Source organism: Ambystoma mexicanum, chromosome 1p (genome assembly GCF_040938575.1).
Source record: "Ambystoma mexicanum isolate Mex_15411 chromosome 1p, UKY_AmexF1_1, whole genome shotgun sequence".
Lineage (NCBI taxonomy): Eukaryota > Metazoa > Chordata > Amphibia > Caudata > Ambystomatidae > Ambystoma > Ambystoma mexicanum.
Genome location: NC_090921.1, coordinates 1,189,290,680 through 1,189,305,781, shown reverse-complemented (window position 1 = coordinate 1,189,305,781; position 15,102 = coordinate 1,189,290,680).

Genomic DNA, 15,102 nt, shown 5'->3' with positions numbered 1-15,102 from the left:
AATGTATTATAGCACCGTAAAGAGGTCTTGCCTAACTCTAAAGCGCTTGGGGGTTCGGGAGGACCCTGGTTCCTTCCCAACAAAACATTCTCGTTCGTGGGGCATTATGCAGTGTTTAGATTCATGAACTTGATCCACTTGTGCTCCCTGGGACACAGGCTACCAGTCATAATGGATGCTTTGGAAACTCTGGTCCGTCAGATATTGGAAACTGCTGGGCCCAATGATTTTGTTCAAATTAGAACAGAGACTGAATGCTGAAACAGGCCCTTGTTCACAAGGCGATCAATCCGTGATACTTTTTGCATTTTGTAGTTTTTGAGAATTTGTGAAGCCTTCTTCAGAGCACGACTGAGATTTTATGTTTTGCATTGCTAAAAAAATGTGGCGCCAGTTGTCAGGCCACGCTCCGGTGGTGCTTATAAACCTTTGAGCAAAATTCTGCACAGCCACATCATGAAATCCAAAGGCAGGTGGTTGTTACATTTTGTTCATGGACCCCTCAATCTCTACATGGTGTCTACTCTCATAGGTCCATCGAACCGCAGAGCTCAATAGGTGATGATATACATGCAAAAGCTTTGCACGTAAACAAGAATCTTGGACTTCAGCCGGATACTCCGGTAGGTTCTGGCTAGCTGAATCACTTTTTGTGTATTCTGAGGGGTGCGCGGGGAGTTTTACACACGATTTCGCTAGCGCGTGAGTGGTATGTGTATTCTGAGGGGTGTGCGGGGAGTTTTACATGCGTTTTCGTGGTTGAGGGGCTGTATGCTGGTCCACTGGCCTTTGCGCCATGTACTGGATTTGTGCGCTGTTCATGGCGCACGGGGCGGGGTTGGGGGCGTAACTGGCACTGCTGCAGGGTCGCTGCGCCACTCTGCGCCACGGCTGGTTACAGAGGTTGAAATCCATGAATACGCTGTGCGCTGAAATGGGTTTTGGCGCACACGGCTGGCGCAGACTGCCGCACGCGCACACTGTGTGCCAGCCGCGTGCACCACTTGTGCGCCAAATTCTATGAATTAACCTCTTAATATTCAAACTGAGTGCTCTCAAATTGTAGTGCATTCAAATTACATTTACATTTAAGGATATTTGAAAAGACATTTGAAATCACTTTCCAAATCTGAGAAAGTTAGTAACTGGAAATATAGGTATTATGCCACAGATCTGGACACTTACATCAAGGAATTTGAAAGAGGTTTTTCAATTTCTTACCTTTGAACTTGCAGCAACTTTTTCATCCATCAGTTACTGATGCGTGCTTTGAAATTGAAAATGCTTTGTTGCTAAACACAGCTGAAGGGGCAACCATCACGCCATGAGGTAACATTTTCTATATTGCATGAACAATCTGAAATCAATGTATGAAGATTGATTGAGGTTTACGAATCTGAATAACTTTCATGAGTAGAGGCTTTCTTATGTTAATTTAAAAGACATTTAAAAGTTAAACTTAATCTGATTAAAGTGTTATGGATGTACTGTTTATAAATGTCAATGTCCTTGTCCAACGCTTACCCACTCTAGCAGTTTGTGGCCAAGTTACTGTCCTGGTGTACTTAGATATGCTCCTTCTGTGACATTTCAAACAAAATCCTTGGGGAGGATAACCCAAAATGCCCCCTCTCCATGTAAAGAGGTATTTAAATCCTACACAGTTTTGGCCAATTTGCTATTCTCTTGAGCATCAAAAGTTCACAATTTTCAAAAGAATCCTTTGGTAAGAAACCTCAAGCCCACCAGTTATGAGGCATTTAAATCCTACCAAGTGTTGATTAATGTTACTCTCATTATGTATGTTAATGTGCTCCATTGCTAAACATTCTGCACATTTGTTGAGTGTGAAGAATAAAAAAGCAACCTGCAAAGAGATGTAATTTATACTCTATTTTGACCAATGTTCTTTTTCTTTTGTGCTCATTCGTAGGTGGCAACAGGGTACTGCCGTTCCAAGCATTATGGATTAGCAAAAAGCAAGCTTGGTAAAAGCATTATCACTGATCACTCCCTCAGAGGCAGAGCTCCTTGACAGGTGTCCATGTCACTAAACTACAGTATCCCAGCACACCTGCCAATGAGCCATGGAAGTCAGGAGCATGTTGTTTCCCTCCCTTGCATATCCCATAGGGTTTTCAGGCAGGAATGCTGCAGTTGAAGTGTGTGCAAGTCCACTCCTGCACCACCCCTACATTTCTTTTTCCTGGGGTGGCAAAATGGTGGCACTCTCGTTCCACCACGGGTGTCAGAACCAGGAAGCTCTCCATGCTTCCTGGTTCCTGTCTGTGGAGTGAGCAAGTAGCCAGGCATGCAACATGGAAGCCTACAGCAGGAATATTTTCTATGTGTGTATTTATGAGTGTGTGTATGAGTGTATATCTGATAGGGAAGGGTCTGTTTGACATGTTTACATTCAAGTCTGAATATGAATGTAATAGGTGTGGTGTTCATGTAGTAGTCATATTTGATTGAATGCATAAATGGCTGTGCATGTGAATGAGAATATAATTTGGATGTTGCAGTGTGGTATTTCGGAGAGTGTGTGAGCAAATGAGAAAGAAGTGTCACTATGTATATTTGTTACTCTGAATGTGTATGAATGAGAATATGAATGTGTTCCTGTATGGGCAGGCTGGGGGAGCAAGCAAGCCAGATATTGGGTGGCATTGATGAAGCCAGTATATGTATACTGGCAAAGTGTTTTCACTAGCATTCTGGACAAAACAAAAACTAGGAGAGTTGTGTCATCAGTGGGGTGTAAGGCTACATTGGTGAAGCCTCTATGCATGAACAGGTTTTCTCAAGGGGCATGTCTACATTGAAACAGCCAGTATAGGTATGTTTTCTTAAAGTGGCATAGTATTTTCCTTAATTATGGAAACTCAACATGAGTGTTCTTATGTGGACATAATGTCATACATCGGTGCAGTCAGCATGGACATATTCCTTTAGACTGGCATAATACTGGGATATATTGTGTGGAAAGGCATCATAAAAATATGTTGGAACATCCTCCTGTGCACTGTTAGTGACTTGGTATCTAATGTACATTTTTCATCTGTTACCCCACAAAACGACCAATAAACTGTGTGGCTTCTTGCCCAGTTTCTCAAAGACAGTGTGCTGTAAAATGTGTCATTTTAACAGATTATTTAAATAGATTTCTCAGGGGGATCCCCAATCCATCCTAAGGTGGTTCAAGCTCCTTCGCTTTGGTTGCTTATGCACATTTATTAGACATTTGTATCTCCTTGCAGTTCAAAATTTCACCAACTGCCTCTCTGCTTGTGTGTTTAAAAGTGCATCATTTTTTTACAACGTTTTTTAAAAATTGCTTGGGGGACATCCTATGAACCCTTGCAAAGAATTATTTAAATCCTATTAGTTTTTGACAAAAATGTTAGTCATCTCATGGGCATACAAATGCACCATCCATCTCTAAAATTCCAAAGAAATCAATTTCTTGGGGGGAGCAGGAGGACACAGAAGAGAGGAAATCACAAGCCATTCGAAGAGGTTTTTAAGTGTTAGTAGCTTCGGGTCTAACGAAACATACACATTTTCACTAAATAAACAGAGCTCTTATTATGAGAACTCGCAACACCAATGCAAATACTGTTTATTGTTGTACTTTAATGTTCCTCATTTGCGATATTAACTTCAGTGGGATTGTAATTTGATTAACGATCAGTTTGTAATTTGATTAACAATCGGTTTGCTAACGCCTGAACACCAATATTTTACATTGAGATTCAGCTGTTGGTAAGCATTTCATTCCATACACCTAGTTTGCTAATTGGCCACAAAAGATTGGGGACCCCTGGTGTATTGCATCATTTTTATGGACTGAATTGTAGTTTATAAAGTCATGTTGACTATTGGTATACTTAAATAAAAAATAACACAAAATATATCAGCATGTAAGAACAGGAGAAACGCTGCACCCGGAGCAACCAGAGTAGAAGCCACCACTTCTCATGCAGGAGCCACCACTGTGCAATGATTCAGTGTCAGGCAGAAGGGCGCAGTTACCGACTGGAGGAATAATGGGGGCGGGTGGGTATAACACCAAGGGAGCAAAATGGGATCACTGCAGGCTCTACCCAGCCTCCGGGACCAGGTCTGGAGGGAAACAAGTGGGGATACTTTGTATACATCACAATATGGATGCACTGCATTCTGAGGCATATGGGCAAGGAAGGTCAAAGCACAGGTAAGCACACCCCAGAGGGATATCATAGAGAGACCTTTCACAGCAAGCCAGATTGAAAACACAGTGGGCGCGCCGCAGCTGAGGGGTTGGGGAAGCTGAACTCTGGTAGCTTATCTCCAGCAGACCGCCGTCACTGGGAACAGCACCGCACAATACAATCAAGGTCAGCGAGCCATCCTGCAGTAACTCATGACAGCTGGGGAAATTGACCTAATCAAGGGAGGCACTTGCACAACACCAAATGCAGTTTCAAACCGCCCTTTGGTTGGTAGGGATGAGAACAAGGAGGTGGAATGAAGGGGTGCTCCAAGAAGAGCCAATCAGATGGTAAGTTTTGCTGTTCCTGAAAAGCAACAAATACACAAGTATGTCTGTAACAATGTCTGCAAAGGTCCTCATTGAGCGGGTGCCGTGTGAATGTTCCCCTTCCCACCAGATTGAGTTGTCTTGTCTTTCTGCCTTTTATTTGGTGCTTGCCAATGGCAGATGAATGAAGATCTGGAGGTCAGCACGATCATGTTAATACTAATTGCAAATAGTTTGCGGGGTGGAGCGGGAGGCAATGTGGCACCATTTGAAGGGGGAAACAGCCTGGTAGTGGGCAGGTCTCTCTTGCTCCAATGATGTCCAACTAACATGTTTAGCTATCGGGGCATGACTTATTGTAACCAGTAAGCTTTGTGAGTTGGCAATGATTTGGAGTTTGAAATGCAACTGTTTCTAACAGGGAACACATTGTAATTGCAGCATAAAAGTATTATTTGCTGTGAGACAGTTGTCAGCTCTCATCAACCAGTTCTGTTCCACCATGTTGTTTGATTTGTGCTTGCCCAGATGTAATAAATAGAGTTACTTTTTGCCTGTTTATGCTCCATATTGGACTACTACTGGTAACTCATTGATTACATGCCGTTAGAGGACCCCTAATACAACTGCCAGAACAGGAGCCACCACAGCTGGGCCAGCATTCACCACCACCAGGACAGTAGTTTAAAGCACCACTGAATCTGCAGTGGCCAGCACCGAATCAGCATGAACCACAGCCAGACCAGCAGCCACACCAGTGGACCAGCAGCCACCACCACCAGAGAAGCAGACACCAAGAAATCATCATGAAAATGGAGTCAGCTCACCCTTCCAGCACGAGATGAGTTGCCTGGAAGGCTGCTGATGTCATAAACTGCAATCATTAAGGCCACAATGCCCCGAGGGGGGACTTGACTGGTACGTTTTCACTGGGAATACCTGCCCATGCCCTGCACCTGGGATGTCACCACTACTGCCCCGGCAGCCACCACAAACATAGCGAAAACCACCAATAAAGCAGTGACCGCCAGCACAGTAACCACAACTAGCACTTTTTAAAGTGAGTCTCCCAAGAGAAAGAGGTGGCAATGGCAGTGCTGGGGTCTCACCAGAAGACCCTTTCTAGGCCTGACCATGAAGATGGAAGACACATACACGCAGATAGGTTAGGTATTCTCTCACTCTCTCTCACCCACATCCTCTCTCATAACTACTCTCTCACACTCTCTTTGGCTCATATTCTCACTCACTTCCTCTCTTTTTCTCCCATCCCCAATTTCACCAAGAGGATCCTATTGCTTTTATCATCATAAAATAATTCCACATGGCACTACTTTCTCAACATATTATGGCTGAGGATTCCTTACCTCCCAGTCTTTATACACTGAGACTCCCTTTCTTCTAGTCTTTACACACTGAGGCTCCCCTTTTCCATTATAAAAAGTAGAAAAACAGAAATATGTGACCATTTCAATACATATACCTTAACACATCACCTGAAATCCTATCGAATCTATACCATAACACACCATCAAAGGTCCTATTCAATCTATGTCATTGACCTCGTACTTCATCCATTCACACCTCACATACTGTCATACACAAATGGCTCCTTCTTGCCATCTCTTACAAGAGTCTATTTACATGTCCGTGTTCACCCGGGTTTTCTCCTTTATGGGATCCAATACCAGCCTGTCCATCTGTCTGTAGCAACGCCCAGCTTCAGAGAGCAGAGAGGATTTCTACTAAAATGGCTCCATCTAAAACCCCTCAGGAAACAAGTGTTTTTTAATTAAGGGGACTGGTTGCTCTAGGTGGGTGTGGCTGTTTTCATGGAGAAGTGGCTTGGAGCCTGCCGCAAGGTATGGTGAGAACCTTGATCATGTCAGGGTCACCACTTGTAAGGGTGTCCCTAATTACACTCACACCAAAATCAATACACCCCTCTAGGGAAATAAGGTAAAAAGGCGATCTTGTAAGGATAACAAGTTTAATCTTTATAAATGAGGATGGTAGCCAAGGACTCTGCTACATATTGTGATAGTTATGCAAAAACAGACTGTAGCATGCTTTCCTCCATTTTGCTAACTATGCAAAAACACACTACAGCTCTGCAGACTTTTACAAACCTTGAGGCCTAGCCCAAAGAAAACTAAACATTGTTATCCATGTTCAAACATGTTTCATTCATTCTCTCTATATTCCACTCATCCTGCTCACGTTCAGCTGGGTCCTGTAGTTTCCTCCACACTTTACTCTTATAATTGATCCCATTCTGCATTTTGTCGCATTGATTTCTATTTTTAACCCGCATTGACCCTTGATGGACAGTGGACACCTGGTGAGGCAGTTTGCATTGGGCATAGTGCAGAACACTGCACACTAAGCCTGTGGTATATTTTGAATCCCACACGCCACATTCCCTCTGGGATGCAGGGGGAGTTTGACTCATCTACAGCACTAGCTAAGCTTTTAAAATACCTGGGATATGACATTACAAATCTATCCAACTAACAGTTATTAGCGCCTTATATTTAGACAATAAATACCTTCTTCAGTGCTTGCCTATGTCTGTGCATGTGATTATGTTTGCAGGAGAGAGCCTTCCCAGTGCCCCTCCTCCCCTTAATGTATTATAGCACCGTAAAGAGGTCTTGCCTACCTCTAAAGCGCTTGGGGGTTCGCGAGGACCCTGGTTCCTTCCCAACAAAACATTCTCGTTCGTGGGGCATTATGCAGTGTTTAGATTCATGAACTTGATCCACTTGTGCTCCCTGGGACACAGGCTACCAGTCATAATGGATTCTTTGGAAACTCTGGCCCGTCAGATATTGGAAACTGCTGGGCCCAATGATTTTGTTCAAATTAGAACGGAGACTGAATGCTTAAACAGGCCCTTGTTCACAAGACGATCAATCTGTGATACTTTTTGCATTTTGTAGTTTTTGAGAATTTGTGAAGCCTTCTTCAGAGCACGACTGAGATTTTATGTTTTGCATTGCTAAAAAAATGTGGCGCCAGTTGTCAGGCAACGCTCCGGCGGTGCTTATAAACCTTTGAGCAAAATTCTGCACAGCCACATCATGAAATCCAAAGGCAGGTGGTTGTTACATTTTGTTCATGGACCCCTCAATCTCTACATGGTGTCTACTCTCATAGGTCCATCGAACCGCAGAGCTCAATAGGTGATGATATACATGCAAAAGCTTTGCACGTAAACAAGAATCTTGGACTTCAGCCGGATACTCCGGTAGGTTCTGGCTAGCTGAATCACTTTTTGTGTATTCTGAGGGGTGCGCGGGGAGTTTTACACACGATTTCGCTAGCGCGTGAGTGGTATGTGTATTCTGAGGGGTGTGCGGGGAGTTTTACATGCGTTTTCGTGGTTGAGGGGCTGTATGCTGGTCCACTGGCCTTTGCGCCATGTACTGGATTTGTGCGCTGTTCATGGCGCACGGGGCGGGGTTGGGGGCGTAACTGGCACTGCTGCAGGATAGTCCGGTAGGTTCTGGCTAGCTGAATCTCTTTGAAAAATATTTTGATAGACCCATCAAGATACTCTACTTTGACATCAGAGCTTGGCAGGATTTTGCCGCTACCGGTTAAATTGACCAGAAATACTTTGCATGTTTTATACCATAACAAACATTTCGACAGTATAATCAATTTAAAATGTTTCCTGGTGCTAAACATCTCTGTCGGCACTGCCACCACATTTCCAAAAACAGACACAGTTTTCAATATTACTGTTGTCTGTGTTTAATAGAAGAGTGTGAAATGCTTACGGAAAAGCCTAAAAAATGTCCTCACTGTCATGCGTTTGCGATGTCTTGGGACTGTCTAGACACGCACATTCAGAAAGTGGCATTAGGGATGGTGGTGTTTGAACCACTCATTGACTGCCCCCCTTGTCAAAGATTTCTTCCTGTGAGCCACAACTGTACCAGCATAATATTTAGGATGTGTAAAGTTTCTGTTGTCAACACTATTGAACACTTGTGTTACAAAACACCCGGGCAACCGCAAAATAAAACGGAGAACTACATAGTATATGACATAGAAGCTCTTCAAGAGAATGTAACCCACCAACCAAACTATATCTATGACAGACATCTAAGAGGTAACATTAGAGTAATACATTTCTTACACAGACTGTTATCCCCTGGGCTTTCAATTAATTTTGAATAGCAAGCACAATGAATAATGGCATTGTCTCTCCATCAGCGAAAGACAGGCCTTACACAGGGGTACTTTCAAAATACCCTGGGTTTTCAAGTTCAAGTTCAACAGCCAGCACAATCAATATTAATAGTCTATGCTGCAGTCTGGTTCTTCACACCCCCACACACATGATCTTGTTTTTCATCAAGGCTCCAGGGGGTGGAATCAGTCTTTGTCGTCATTGCTGCACCCGCCTGTAGAACCATAGCTTCACAGTCCTTGTCTTCAGAGCTTGCATCGGCCGCAAATGACTGTTCCACAACCGCATAATCATTGTTCCAAAACTCTTTGGGGTTCATAGTCGAACATCAAATCCTGGACATCTTCCATCCCATCATACTCATACACCATAAAATCTGTACTCCCTGCAATGGCTAAACCCATTATTCTAGCTATGACCAAGACGCTGAAGGAAGATCCATCAATGGCTACTTACACTGGGATTTCTAAAAAGCCTTTTGTTATCACCCAGAGAAAGGTCTGTACAAAGAATGTTTGCTGGCATCGACTTTATTTGACTCCTTCCCTTAAGGCAGCTGTGCTTCCATTAAGATAATTTCCCTTCTGTAGACATTTTATTGTGAGAGCACAGTATGAAGCAGACCACAGGAGTAAGCTACCATGCATGTTAGGTATTGGGATGGAAATGGAAAACAGCAAGGATAGGGTTCCCGCTATGCACGGGCGGGCTGTTTCTGGTTCAGGGCACAGAGCGAGAGTGTAGTCTCTGCCAAATGTGCACCTATATTGAGATTTGTTTTCTTGACAGAGCATGGTGGGGCATGCAGCCTGTGCAGTTGTCCCTTTTCATGTCCTGCTGCTGCTTCCCCAAATTAAAAAAGTGTTTCATGTAATCAAGAAGTAGACACTGTTTTTTTTTACACATTTTATCACATCAATTTAGGGCCAGCATTCAAGATATGTTAGATCAGTGATACCCATTATATGCAATGCTTTTAGTGGGATCAGGAATCAAGGAGGGAGAGGGCCTGACATGTCATGAAAAAGGACTATTTGGATGGTGTGACCTAAGAAGTGTCAGGCATGACCTTGAATGTTTAATAATAGAATGTAATAATAACAATGCATTCTATTGTTACCAGGGTGTGGGCTGTGACTCACTAGAGATTTTCCCAATTTGTGAGTCAAACTATAGTACAGTTTGTGCGATGTCCTACACAATATACAGTAAGTGATCCCTAAATCTCACCTTTGGGGGGCAATGCTGAAGAAAGGCATTCCGGGTTCCTAGAGTGGAACAACCTCACATGTGCCCTTCACTTGATGGGTTCCCACACAATGGGCAGCAAAAAGAATTCAGAAAAATAAGGTTCATCTTGCAATTTGTGTCTGAATTGTCATGTAGGGATAAGTAACTAGAGGTGATACGGTTTCAGAAGCACTTTGTACATGGACATTACCACTCTCTCTCTCTCTGTACTGTACTCTAACTACAGAGTAACACTGTACTTTATTGAATCATTATTGACTGACACATTTTGGAAAAGTGTGTTCTACCATCTGAAATCATATTCTTGGCATACATTATCAAGAAAACAAGACAGGGTGTTATCTGCTCAGGATCACGCAATGTGGTCTGTTAAAGGGGTGGGACTGGGGGTGAGATGTGCACAGTTTGCAGCAGGAGATACAAGGCTGATACTGAGGTTAAGGGAGACAAACGATGGAGCGACAGCTGTGGGTGAGCGGCTAGTTGTCAGGGCAGGGAGGAATGGGATGGTTTTAAATAATGGTCTCAGGGTCGAAGAGCAGAAGCTGAAGGTGCTGTGGGGGAGGGATCTTTTGGGTGTCAAGGGGGAGAGCTGGGGTACAGAGTGTGGTCAGGGATGTTGCCTTTTCTTGCACAATAATGTGTTGATTCAATTCTTACACAGCTATGAATTATCACCTTTGAATCTTACATGTACAAAGGGAAGGATAGTTTTCCTTAGACAACGAGGCTGGTTATCAGTGCCATTAAAGTTAATTCTGTTGTACAACTGCAGGCACTGCTCAAAGGTCTCCAAATATTTGAACAGTATCCATGCAATGTTGTCTTGTTAGTGGTTGTACTTATCAACAATCACTTCCTCAGATAAAATTGTGTTCAGTGGGAAGTCTGGCAAAGGGAACCAACATTGTGCTTGTGTTGAATCATGCATTGGGGCAAGGTGGGCATGGAGCTTTCAGGAATGATCATGACACGAGGGGTTGAGGAGTAGGTTCCCAAAGGTGGCATGGTGGTGGGCAACCTCAATGTGATCAGTGTGGAACAAGCGGGAGGTACCATGGTTGGAAAGGGTGAGTTGCAGTCTAGTCGAGGATGGCACAGGGTAAGAAGGGGTCTCAAAGTTGGAGTCAAATTTCCAGTCAAAATCACCCCTTTTATCCTCCTCGACTCCATCCGACTGCAGTGTGGTCACAGGCCCACTGTGCTCTCCACCATCATATGTACACGGTTTTATATTGTCTAATGTAGGAAATTCTAAACACTGCCCACTTTCAAGCCAGCCACCGTATGTGTCAGGGCTGGGCATGCGGATGGTGGGGGAGGCACATGCAGGGCTTTCGTCCATTCCGGTGTTCTAAAGAAATGAAAGATAAGAAGAATGCAGGTCTAATGTACAGTACAAATAGACATTTCAGAGAATATGCATGCTTTTAATATCCATACTGTGGATGTTATGGCCAGAGTTGAATTAAGATTCATCCACAGATACAACTAAATCCCATATTCACAAAAGCACCATCCCTTCAGCCATAACCAATTGTGTCAGTGTCCCTAACCAATCTGAAAACAGTATGCTCTCCTCTGCTGTTGGTCATCTTGATCATGCACACGATTTTTGTGTTCCCCTTTGCTTTGAGCATACTTTCAAATTTGCAATACAATACCTCAAATCGAGTACAGTACCTCAGTGCAGTTTCCTCATCACTGTACATCACCGTCAATTCTCAGTTTTAGGTTAGGGCAGCTTGTCAAGATTGAAATGCTTCCGGAAGATGAGGTGTGAACTCCCAAAGGTGGAGCTTTGGCATTGGAAGTCTGGCATCGTTGTTATGGAGGTCGAAATTAATGCACATGGAGGTGGGGTTCAGAATAAGATACATGACCAATACAGAGGGCCACTTTTGCAAACATCATATTGCTCTCCGCTACATGTTTATCAGTCAGCTCTTGCAGTGGGTACAGAGGTTAGGTAATATGCAATGTCTGCCCTCTTGGCAGGGATCAGGACTGGCCACCAAATTCTGGCTCCCACACATAAGTACATGTACAGAAGCAGGTCCTGATGACAGGATGGAGTGTTGTGTTAATAATCTATGATAGTATGCAAACATAAAGTTCTAAAAATGTGACAGTGGTGTGGTTATTGAGTAGTGTGACCAGTTGATCTGGGACACCCACGTATTGAGGCACTTGCCAGATTGATTGGCAAGCATTATCCTCAATATCTATGACTCAAAATAACCACCACCACTGCCACACAGAGTGTTGGGCATCTGAATACCTATTTGCTTGAATTGATACCTACGTTACACCCTCCTCCTTCTCGCTCACCTCTCAGGGCAGTGCTTGAGCACCAATCAATGGGAAGGACCCTGCCAGTGGTGAAATGAGAAACAGCCTAATGAAAGGCAAGGCGGTCACTGATACATTGGGGCCAAAGAATCGCTGGACGAGGTACCCGATGCAGCTTTTACTTTGGATACAACTATCAACATATCAACTATCAACATTTTAAGAACTTGATCACACCAACCGAAGGCTTTAAAAGGGCACAGTAATCAGGGGCCCCCTTGCTTCCTATGTGTATTTATCCTCCATATGGGAAGTGAGCAGAATCAGGTTGAGAGGCACAGCACAATGGGAATGTGAGCCGTAACATACTGTGCTGGGTTCCTGTCAGGAGCAACATTAGGCTGTTGTTATTTAGCTAGTTGCAACATTGTGTGATACTCATGTTCATTTAGCAGATGCCTACAAGAAATCTGATTTTTCATCCCTGGAATCGTGGCCTTGTTGCTCCAATGTACCTTCTCCCATAGAATGCATCTGGGTCAATAATCATCACCTATAACTGCCCCCAGGGGAGCAGTGTATGTGGGAAGACAGATTGCAAGAAGTGCCCATCATATCATGTAATGTTTGAATGTTTTGTTTCAAATATAATGGATTACAGCAGTCTACTCTTCTGTAATGCTTCTTCAGTAAGCTACATGTTTGTACATGTTTTCCTGGCCACTTTTACAATGATGTTGAGGTGGACTGGCCAAACCCCAGACGGCATCTCAGTTAGAGATTCTCCTCACAGGAGCAATCAAGCTCATTACGTACCTGAGGTCTGAGAGGCCCTGCCAGGTTGCTTTCACTCTGCTTAAGCTTTCACCTCTGACACTTTACAATTTTGAGTGGCTGACGTCTCCCTTCACTCTTCCAAAGATGATAAATACAGTACCATTAAATTGGGTACTAATATTAGTTATACTTTTAGAAGCATGTGGAATTGGGCCACAAGCAAAATATGTGAAACCCAATGTATTATCATTTCTCCTATGAGGCTTTGTTGGGCTTTGCAAGGTAAATGATTCTTCTTTTTTAAATGTTTGATATATGCTCATCATTGACAATTTATAATGAAGGCACAAGTGATCATGCATGTTTGGAGGTGGTTTTCTCCGCCATTACTGTTGCAGCAATGGCTAGACAGTAACAACCTGTTACCAGTCATAAAAGGGAAAGACAGATTGGTCAAATATAAAAATGAAGGGAAACAGCTAAATGACAAACTAATTATCTTAGCAGAGAGAGTGCTAGAGGGAAGCTGTCATCCTCTAGAATTTGAAGAATTTCTGTTGTCTGTTATCCCGCCTGCGCCAACAAAGGTGGGAAAATGAAGGTGTTACATCCACCTGTTCGATGAGGAATCTTCGGTGAGGAAAAGAATTCTGAGATGCGATCTCAGAAAATTAGGGAAGGCCAAGCTAAATCCTGGGACACAGAGGATAGAATCCAAAATGTTAGCGAGAGAGTATAATAATTGGTCACAGAGCTGTAAAATGCTATGTCTCCAAAGGGGTGGCGAGCGTATGCTGGGCTTAGTCTGCAAAAACAACTCGCACAACTTTTGGGAAGTAGTGAACCAACTAGAATCTCATCAAAGCATTGTCCAATGTAATTTAGTAGCAGAGGCAGACTGGATAGAAGATTTTAATCTCAATATAAGAATCCATCTCCTAAATCCCCATATAAGCATGAGAAAAGGCCTTGGGACATGAACTTTGAGGAAACTGAAATAACAGAGCTAATACGCAAATCCTCCTCTTCCAGAGCGGCAGGCCCTAATGGGCTGTCTAATCAGGCCCTTAAAAATAATTTGGGTCTCTGGTATAGGATATTAAACTTACTGTTCATGGAAATAATAAGAAGGAAACAATTTCTTCCTTCCTGGAAGACAGCTACAGTCATTCCTATCTTTAAGTGGGGCGACTGGTCAAACCCGGCAAATTATCGACCCATTGCCCGCCTGGATACTGAAATTAAGTTGTTTACTAAACTACTAATGAAAGATGTGGAGTATTGGGTAAAGACAAAGCAGATTCTGCCAAAATATCAGACAGGCTTCAGGAGGGAGCTATCAACAGCCCTAAATGTGTTTTGAGTGTTCTTAGCAAAAGGGATACCAAACACCATTCTGGCTATGCGAGTAGAACTACAGAAAGACTCATCTATAAGAGTGAGGTTAGAGGAACATGGGCACCTACCAGGTTACATCAAGGTAGAAAGGGGAGTAAGGCAAGGGTTTAGGGTGGCCCCTCTCCTTTTCAACTTGTATTTGGCAGATATGGGGAACTTTCTCGACCAAGAGGCATTGGCCAGTCCAAAAATAAATTAAAGCAAAATCAGTTGACTGGCCTACGCCGATGATATTGTCTTGGTAGACAAAACATCAGTAGGTCTACAACGCTTGCTAAATGCAGTAGGTAAATATGCCAAATTAAACAACTTGTCAATACATCCAGACAAATCAAAAATAGTAGTGTTCAAAAGAAGGGGAAGGAAAACTCAGAGCTTCCAGTGGTCAGTGGAGAGGCAAATAATCCAGAGAGCAGAGGAAGTGATTTATTTAGGATATATCATGTATGCCTTGCATTTGTACCTGAATGACAAGATCCTACGGGCGATAGCGCAAATGAAAAAAATGTCAACGAAATACTGCAAATTCTCTATTATTCCCCTAATCAAATACTACACAGCCAAAGTAATCCTAGTGATCCTGCATGGCTTCCAGGCCAAACTGCTCCTCTTGAATACGAATAGGCAAAAGTGTGAGTGCCTTAAGTGGAAGAAGGTGTTG